Source organism: Musca autumnalis, unplaced genomic scaffold (genome assembly GCF_047663935.1).
Source record: "Musca autumnalis isolate F117 unplaced genomic scaffold, ASM4766393v1 scaffold_1, whole genome shotgun sequence".
Classification (NCBI taxonomy): domain Eukaryota; kingdom Metazoa; phylum Arthropoda; class Insecta; order Diptera; family Muscidae; genus Musca; species Musca autumnalis.
The window spans coordinates 302379902-302390577 of NW_027411644.1; the positions used below are offsets into that span (position 1 = coordinate 302379902).

General features: G+C 34.3%; 1 protein-coding gene across 2 annotated transcripts in view; it reads right to left on the reverse strand.

Moving 5' to 3' along the window:
* Dop1R2 (dopamine receptor 2) overlaps window positions 1-8280 on the reverse strand; it is a 284897-nt gene extending 276617 nt beyond the window's left edge. Inside the window, exon 1 of one of the 2 annotated variants that reach the window (XR_012409186.1) lies at window positions 7801-8267. The gene's annotated coding sequence lies outside the window, so the exon portion shown is untranslated. Of the gene's footprint in view, window positions 1-7800 lie in introns of both variants that reach the window. The other variant, XM_073961993.1, reaches the window with a different exon arrangement.
* Window positions 8281-10676: the final 2396 nt, after the last annotated feature.

The window sequence follows — 10676 nt, forward strand, 5'->3', positions numbered from 1 at the left end:
TGTATATTGAAACAATTTGTTCCCGAAATACGTATGTATTTAGGGGGTTTTAAAAATTTTGGTCGTTTGAACCGGCAAAAATGTTGATTAGGATAAAAGAGCAAAAGTTTCGCGGAGGAGATACTAAAAGGAATGGATCGACATTGACCGTTATGAAAGTGGATCTCCAGCCAAAAAACATGGTGCCATAGGGGGTTTTTACACTCTTCGGGCTGTTTGCTCAAGAAGTATGGACTTGCCCCTGAACAAAAATCAAAGTGATTCGATATCAGGTCTTAAAGTGAACTTATCCGAAATTTTGTGTGGGAGGTACCGGATGGAGTGGACAAATATAGTCTATATTTGAACCTGATATATACCTGGTAACTATATTAGGATGTGTAAAGTATAGACCAATTGGGCCACTCCCTTCAAGAGTTACCTTACGAAAATTTTTTCCGAAAATTTTTGAACTTTTGTGGGGGAGGTACCTGAAGGAGTGGACCGATATGGCTTATCTTCAAACTTAAACTATGTTTGGACAAAATATTACTAAGATCAAAATTTGGATCGAATCGGCAGATCCGTTCTAGAGTTATCTTGCGCTCCAACCACCTCACACGGTGTCATAGGGGTTTTTTTTGCAACTTTCAGGCTATTTTCTCAGGAAGTATGGACTTGCCCCTGATGAAACTTGTACCGTCGTATGGAGGGCAGTGAATACAAGTTGCTAAAACAAAAATCAAAGCGATTCGAGAGATGGCCCTAAACTGAACTTTTCCGAAATTTTTTGTGGGAGGTACCCGAAGGAGTAGACCGATTGAGTCCATTTTGAAACCTTATCTAAGTCTGGTACACATTTCACGATGGGCAATGTATGGACCAAATCGGTTACTCCCTTCAAGAGTTATCGTGCGCACAAATTTTCCGCACATTTCCGAACTTTTGTGGGGTAGGTACCGGAAGGAGTGGACCGATATAGCCCATCTTCGAACTTAAACTAAGTTTGGGTAAAATATAACGAAAGCCAAAATTTTAACCGAATCGGTTCATCCGTTCGAGAGTTATCGTGCGCTCCAGCCAGCAGGACAGACAGACAGACGGACGGACATGGCTAGATCGACTCCAAATTGTCTGAAACACATTTCGTCCAAACATACTTGGGGTCTAAAACCATTATTTCGATGAGGCACATTTTCATCGTATCAAAGTGTATATACCCTCCATAGCCTAAAGGCTGAGGGTATAAAAACTAACATTTGCTGCTACTTCGTTTTATTAGTATCATTAAATTTTATTACTGCGGTGGTAGTGTGGTTAGTTTATGTCTTTATTTTATTCAATATTTTCAAAAAAAGAAGAAAACAAACTTTAGTGACTGCATTAACACTGGTCGCAGAATATAATAAACTATGTTTCAACAAAAATGGAAATTTCTTTCCTAAGTTTTATGAAAACATTGTTACCATAAAGACTACAAAAAAGCTCTTATTTCTATCACATTCGTTTGCAAGTGTTTATGATGTCTTAACAAACAAAATAGCTATGCAGATATTATGAAAATAATGGTAATTCTTAAATATTTTATTGGTGTTATGAACTTTTTTTTGCAGTAGAAAAGTTTATAGCTTTTTTAAATTTAAATTAGCATAAATTGCTTGTAATTTTCGAGAATATTATGTTTAAAAAATATTTTTTTAACGTAACAAAAAATTTAGAGAATACATGACTAGAAAACATTCATTTATAATAGGCATGGTACTATTTTTATCAAATAACAAATTTAATGGAATTATTAATAATTAAAATAATTAAAACATAAAGTGTCTAATTTGAGAATCATCCAATAATTACTGTTGAAGGTTTCAAAATCATTCCTGTTCGCTTTTCGTAATAAAAATAGCCTTAAATTCGTTTAAGGGCTGCTCAGTAGTGTACCAATGTTATTTACTACAGTAAATTGTACAACATTAGTTGCCTTATGCTTTTCCATAAAATAGAAGTGACACTAGAGTTTATTATAAAAAACTGCTCTATCTTCGTATATTTAGCGAAATATTGAACAGTAGATTTGTACTTTTTTAGAAATGTGGGGTAATTTCAAAGGAAAAAAATTAAAATTCAATATTTAAATCCAGAAGTCATTTCAGTTATTCCATATTTTCAGTTATGTGAGGTTTCACTTAAGATAAATACATCCTGAGAAGTTAACCAGAAATTGTTTTAACGCTTCTAAGCTTGTTTGGGTTGATTGCACTTAGTTGCGTATGATGAATATTAATTTCATAAATACCATATGCTTACGCCCCACTATACAGTTTCACTCTGGACGATGCAGCGGTGTTAAAAAGGTAAAATTTTTAAAACTAAGTGCGAGAAAATTCATTTAAATGAACACTAAGGAAGAAAAGACGAATTTGGATGACAAAAAACTCTCATAAATTCGGATTAACATTTATCGAATGATTTACGTATAGATGATAGTTTCCAAGTTTAGCCTTCATCTACTCACTAAAATAACATCTAATATGCCTAGCGATCGGGCATAAACCACTCGTAACCCTAATATGATGGGACTTCTGTAGACTCCACATTTTTCAATGTCTAAATAAAATACCACATAAAATTCCCTTTGCCTTAATAAGTGAAAACTAAACAAGTAAGGAAAGGTCATAGTCGGGACAGGCCACGATATGTGTTTTTATGTGAATTTTTTGTTTAGGTTTTACAAAATTCCGGTCCTCCTTTTTTTTTGCCTGTAACTTTTCATTAATGTGTATATGGTAAAAAGCAAATTTCTTTTGCAATTACATTTGAAAAACACGGTGCTCTTGAAGCAAATTTAAATGAAATTTTTGCAGATTCTGAAACTACAATGTTCATAGATGAGAAAAATAAAAAAAAACAAAAATATCACCGGAGCGCTTTTTAAATAAATCGCGATTCAAGTTGACATTTTTAGGGGTTGTTTAGGTTTTCCCGATTTTTCTTGGAATTCAGAATGAGACTAACGCAAGTGTTGTAGCTATCAAAATTCTACAAGATTGACCTTTATGGTATTTTCGTAGGTTTTACCATTTTTGTGAGATAGAAGTTCAGATTGGACAATGCTCTTACTGTATCGCCCCTTATAAAACAATGTCATGAAGGGTGCGACTTAACTGACTTTTAATGAAAACCGTTTACACAGGGAAGTTTTTGTGAATTCTGAAACAGCAATGTTCATAGATGAGAAAAATCCAAAAACAAGAAAAAAGCGCTGTAGGGATTTTAATCGCGGTCAAAATTCAAATTTTTAGGTGTTTTTTAGGTTTTCGCGATTTTGCTTGGAAAACCCAAGTCCTATCGAAATGGTGCTAATGAAAATGTTGTAGCTGCGAAAATTCTCTAGAGGATTTACGCGATTTTACTTGAAAAAGGCAAGTCTTATCGATATGGGACCTGAGAAAATCTTAAAGCTGTGAAAATTCTTTAAAAGACTGGCATAAGTGACTTATCCTAGGTTGTACCATTTTTTAGATATATCAGTTTAAGTTGGGAATTTGCAGTCATGACATTGTTTTATAAGGGGGCGACACAGAATTGAATTGAATTTGAATTGTCCAAATTTTAACTTCTATATCTCAAAAATGTTAAAACCGACGAGAATACCATAAAAGTCAATCTTGTAGAGAATTTTCATAGCTAAAACATTTTTTTTAGTACCATTTTGATAGGACATGCGGTCTCTAAGAAAAATTGTGAAAACCTAAAAAACCCTTAAAACTGCCAAATTAAATCGCGATTTATTTAAAAAGAGCTCCGGCGATTTTGTTTTTGTGTTTTGATTTTCCTCATCTATGAACATTGTAGTTTCAGAATCCGCAAAAACATCCCAGGTGCAATCACCTTACATTTAAATTTGCTTCAAAAGCACCGTGAAAAATTAGAAAAAAAAAAAAATAAAATTTCGAGCACATCTATGATTTTTAAACCCTCAGCATTTATGCTAACGAGGGTATATTCACTTTCATACGGGCAAAATGTGCCTCATCGAAATAATGGTTTTAGACCCCAAGTATGTTTGGACGAAATGTGTTTCAGACAATTTGGAGTCGATCTAGCAATGTCCGTCCGTCTGTCTGTCTGTCTGGCTGGCTGGAGCGCACGATAACTCTCGAACGGATAAACCGATTCGGTTCAAATTTTGGCTTTCGTAATATTTTACCCAAACTTAGTTTAAGTTCGAAGATGGGCTATATCGGTCCACTCCTTCCGGTACCTCCCCCACAAAAGTTCGAAAATGTTCGGAAAATTTGTGCGCACGATAACTCTTGAAGGGAGTACCCGATTTGGTCCATACTTTGCCCATCGTAAAATGTGTAGCAAACTTAAATAAGGTTTCAATATGGACTCAATCGGTCCACTCCTTCGGGTACCTCCCACACAAAATTTCGGATAAGTTCAGTTTAGGACCAGCTCTCGAATCGCTTTGATTTTTGTTTTAGCAACTTGTATTCACTGCCCTCCATACGACGGTACAAGTTTCATCAGGGTCAAGTCCATACTTCCCGAGATAATAGAATGAAAGTTGCAAAAAACCGCTATGACACCGTGTGAGGTGGTTGGAGCGCAAGATAACTCTCGAACGGATCTGCCGATTCGGTCCAAAATTTGGCCTTAGTAATATTTTGTCCAAACATAATTTAAGTTTAAAGATAAGCCATATCGGTCCACTCTTTCAGGTACCTCCCCCACAAAAGTTCAAAAATGTTCGGAAAAATTGTTCGTACGGTAACTCTTGAAGGGAGTTGCCAAATTGGTCAATACTTTACATATCCTAATATATCTACCAGATATAGATCAGGTTCAAATATCGACTATATTTGTCCACTCCATCTGGTACCACCCACACAAAATTTCGGATAAGTTCACTTTAAGACCTGATATCGAATCACTTTGATTTTTGTTGAGACAACTTGCATTCGTTGCCTCACTTACGATGGTAAATGTTTTTTTAGGGGCATGTCCATACTTCTTGAGCAAACAGCCTGAAGAGTGTAAAAACATCCTATGGCACCATATGTTGTGGCTGGAGATCCACTTCCATAACGGTCAATGTCGATCCATTCCTTTTAGTATCTCCTCCGCAAAACTTTTGATCTTTAATCCTAATCAATATTTTTGTTGGTTCAAACGCCCAAAATTTTTAAAACCCCCTACATACATACGTATTTTGAGAACATTTTTTTTTTTCAATATACACAGGCTGAGGGTATATCTCTGTCGGCAAAGCCGACTGATACTTTTTTACTGTTTTTTTTTTTTTTTTTTTTTTTTTTTTGAGAAAGTCCATGCTTCCTAATACAATACAAAAAAAAAAAAATAAATAAAACACATCGACCAATTAAAGCGGCTGTTTGACACGATAACTATCGGAAGGAGTAGGGGTGCACATGGTAATATCAAATCAAGTTCGAAGATGGACTAAGTGAGATAACTTCTTCTGAAGCCTCCTTCATAAAAGGTCAAAAATTTTAATTAATTTGAAATTTTCATTGAAGTTAGTCCCCGTGGAACTGACATAAAGGATATAATTTGTTTCGCGGGCAAGTTTATGCTTCCTGGCATAATGACCCAAAAGCTCTAAAAATCTAATGTTCACCAACAACACAACGGTGGCTCCCAAACATTCCAATTTCATAACCCAAAACACCCCCAATGGTTATGTTTTTTTGTGCATACTGGGTTTATGGGGTCTGTTAGTGGAATTACATTTGGAAGTATGTCTAATTCTAATGAAATTTGGAATATTTGTCCGAATTTCGCGTAGAAATAAATGTATATTAAAATCGATCAAGATTTAGATATAGCTTCCATATATATTTTCGGTCGATTTCTAGAAATTATTTTGCCAAATTATACTGAAATCGGCCGAGATATAACATGGGGATTTCTGAGTGAAATCGAAACTTTTTGAAATGTGGTTTTTGATTTCCTTTATTTTTGCTGCGGTGATGCTGAACATCAGCAAAACATTTTAGTATATTTTCAAAAATTGTTTGACTAACGGTTTCAGAGATATCGCGCCATGAAAAGCCGACTTCTGTAAAAACTATATGCAAGGAAATACTCATAACTTCTTCAATATTGGTCGGAGGTATTGTGTATATTTTTTGTTGTTTTATCAGCTATTTAATAAAAAATAGAAAAAATGCACAGTGGGCTTGGATACAACCTTCGCGGTTTAATACTTAAAATAAATTTTTAGCAATGATTTTACTCTTCGATTTGCTTGCAATTTTGTTATATTGAACTACGAGTAATTACAACAATTTTAAGTCCTCGTTGGTAGTGTGATTCGAATAATTAATTTTTTTTAAACATATGTTCAATATATTTTCATTTTGTGGTATAGCTCCCTTATAACGGTACCTCCCGATTTTCGGTATTTTGAGGGTCTTAGCTACATTGTTTGACGGAACTACCCGAAATTTGACTTTTGAGGTTCCCAGCTGTCATAAAACTTTTCCACAAAAATTGTAAAGATATTTAGATACTTTGATATAGCCCCATATGCGGTACCTTTCTCCTGGCTGAACACATTTTTTAGATCAGATTAGATAATTTAGGCATTTGGGGTATCCACGGTGGAAGAATGCTTCCACCTACAATTTTCAAAGGAAATTCCTTTTTAAATACGAGTATTTTATGGTGAAGGATGTAAAAAGTTCGGCCCGGCCGAACTTAGCATTTTTTAATTGTTTTTTTTAGTTATCTTAAAGACATCTGTGGTTATAAGCCAGAGTGGAGAAAACGTATGTTCCTTCCTTAAAGGAATTTTAATCAGTTAAAAGCGATACACATGGGTAGAGGTCAGACCGCGACTAAGCATTTGATTGCTCTCAGTTACTTTGAAAGAACAATACATTGATGGAGTTTGTTAAATATTATTTAACATTCGCCTTTCAAAGTGAAAATATTTAAAATACCCTAATACCATCGCATGTGGACATTTCCTACCCAAATAGAACCCATAATGCCGTCAAGAAACTTTGGATTTGTATAACCCATATTCAAAATCTTACTATCCACAGATATATGATTATAAAACTTCCAACCTACCTTGGATTTATAATTATTAATTTTAATTAATTAAACTTCACTTAAATGTTGATACTTTGCTGAAATATCGAGTAATAATGATTCACCAAAAACCGTGTTCGTATAATAAACCAGCTTAATCCTAGTTTGGTTGTTATTACTTTGTAAGGTTATGATTAATCATAATTCATTTCTGTTTTATACCTTGTTTTTGAATATTACATTTTTCAAAATACATAAATAATCTAATGACATTACATCGCAGGGTTTACAACTCTTTTTTTAACTATTGTAAAAATACACTTTTAACTTTCAAATACGAATTTTTAAATTTGTTTACTGCAATTTTTGGAATTCTCGCTTAATAATATTTTGTTAATATCATTGATAACGAATATTTTTGTCTACATTTGATTCAGGAATAGACACAATAAAACATGTTTGTATAATAGACTCAATGAACTAAATTATTTTGAAAAGCCGGCGAGAAAAAATTGTTGCAGTTTTTTACTTTTCAGAAAAATATTAACACTATTACGTCGGGTTAAGAGAATTCACAAAATTTCACATCTCATGTATTTTAGAACATAATTTTATTTATTTTAAAATTTCGATTCACACACATTTCTTGAAGTATTTCTTTGACCAAAAATCTGCAATGCAGAAAATAACTTACATTTTATGTAATATTTTAATATTTTTTTTTATAAAATTTATTTAAATATTTAAAAAAATTACCAGTGATTTTTTTTTAAGATTCCACATTAAAACATTTTGGATTTATTTCTCAAGTTTAAAAACCCGTCACATCACACACTTTAAGCACAGTATAATGAAACACACATTAGTTTATATGCTTTTGGTTAACTTTTAGAGAAATTCCTTTAGTCCTTTACGAATTGTTGGGAGGAACATCTGTACTCGTACACGGCTAAAACAACACTAAACCTAAGCCAACTTGGCTGGATGGATGGTTACAGACAAAAAGGTTTGTGTGGTAGTCCACACAAATGCCCTTACACAGAGAGACTCGTTGTATTGCATTTAAGCACACACCGACACAGGATTCACACAGGATGCTTACACATGGAGAAAAAAACCAATCACTGTGACAAACAAGCAAAAGCGAAGCACAAAAAGTTCGGTGTTAAGACATTGAAAGCCGAAAGCAACGATGGCTACACGAGGACAATGATGGCAACAGCAAGAACCAAACATTCGCTTGGAATTTTGGTCAAGTGTACAACACCAACACAAACAGATACCAGTAAACGCAACAAAACATTGCAGCTATTATCCTTACTGGGAGTAACAAAAACTCTCATAAAGAGAGGAAGCATGAAATTCAGCCAAGGAAAATTTGGCGCCAAAATTCTAAAGCTAGAATGCGCCTGCCCACATAGGAGCTGTTCCCAGTATTTGAGTATAAAACATGGGTACTAAAAACAACTTTGGCTTTTCCTGCTCTAAATTCAGCTTATGAGAGAAAATGAAATTCGAAACAGAACTCACATAACTGCACATTACAAAAGAAGAAGAAGAAGTGTGGGGTTTCCATCCGGACGAATATGTTGTAAAGGTCTTGCATTCATTGATAAACTGCTAACCTAATGACACAGACCTATTCACTCATCTTTTAAATATAAAAAGAAAATAAAAAGCCAACACATACACACACATACTATATACATACGTTTGTTTGCGTGTAAGCTCCATTTCCCTTGGTCATTACAGATTCCGGTCTACGTGTGTGTGTTTGTGTTTCAGTTCGTGCTTAAATTGCAAGTGAATTTGTGTACAACGTTCTAGTTCTTGACTGTGTAAGTGTTATGTTCATAATTATTACTGGCATATAGATGGATGAATGGTTGGTTGGCTGCTTCGGTTTGGTAGGATGAATGGCTAGATGGTTGGATGGATGACTGGTTAGATTGTTTCTTGAATGGTTGGCTGGCTGACTATCTGTGTTTGTGTGTTTATAGGTCTTGTTTGGTCTATGTGGTTGCAAAAAATGAACTACACACATACAATAAAAATAAATAAGGCTTCAAATAGTAACAGCATCAATACGTTTTACATACACACATCCACACATATTTAAGGACCGGAACAGAGACAAAAATAGAAAAAGAAACAAAAAACACTATATGCATACATACATCCACACATACATTTACGTCTGTCAATAAATATAGAGACAACTCTTGGGGGATTAATCGCTTAAAAAATGCTACCAATGCATGCCACATACAGATTATTTTTGGCCCACAATATGTGAACCGAGATGAAGTCGTTTGATGAAGACATTTTAATAATTATTATCTGTTGGCATTTCACGTCTAATGTCACCCGAGGGAGACCAACAAAAATACATACGAACATATGGTTAAATTTTGCAATATTTAACCTTAAAGTATTAAATTAACTAGAATGTGATGTTATTAAGCAGAAATATTTAAGAAAAATTTATAAAAATAATGAAATTTAAAATTAAATATTTGAATTATATTCATATATTTGAAATTTCCAATAGCTCAAATCGAACGATGGTTGAAAAATGCCAATGCCAACAATATCCAGATGGCGGCTATGAAAATGTCAAAGAACAGACACATTAGTCCTCTAGTGTTGCATTTAATGCACCTAGAATGTCCGAATACTTTATGGATAAGGTACAGTCAAGTCACAGGCGGATATACTTGAAAAGCACAAGGTTAATGCTGCCGCCACACAGTGATTCCGAATAGTTCTTTCCTTGCCAAAATTGTGTATCTTTTAAAAGGTTAGAAAAAAGAATAAACAGACAACAAGTTTATGAATGAGTAACTACCTACGGTGTATATCGACCAGAGCCTTACCATAAACCGCAGTAATACCCGCTTCAGATTCGTTAATATACTTAATGGGAGATAAATAATGCTCGCTTAACTATTAAGTGCTTCAACCATATGCACATCTTCATGAAGCTCCAACATTGCATTGAACTTATCTAAGATCGCACAAATATAATTGGACATCCGCTTGAACTTGAAATTTGCATACATAAAATTATTCGAATATCTCTTATTGGTACACATGAAATTTTTCGCGATGGAAAGACACAAATTTTTTCTCAAACAGTGGGTGGATGATATGTTTAACCAAATAGGAAAGGCATATAAAACAAGTAAGCAAATGCTATAGTCGGACGGGGGTGATACCCTACACCACAAATTTCGACATGGATAATCACTCTTGCCGTGATTATCGATGCATCGATTAAATTAAATCTGTGTATGTTGATAAAGGGCCATGTATGTTGATAAAGGGCTATCACTATGAAAAACTGGCTTAATGAATTCAATCGTGGCCGACACTCGCAAAAAAACGAAGGTCGTGAGGGTCGCCTAAAATCGGTCGTTGTGCCAGAAAAAATTAAGCCGTGTGTGAACAGGTAATGCAATATCGCCATGTTATATACCGTTAGATAGGGGCATCCTTGGACATTTCTTCCACCAACTAAGATTTGATATTGCATGAACACCTGGCCGTAAACATGGATTTTTTTAGCTGGATCCAGCAAAATTGGTCAATTGCTGAAAAAAGGCTCTTGTGGATTTGTGCAAAAAAAAAAA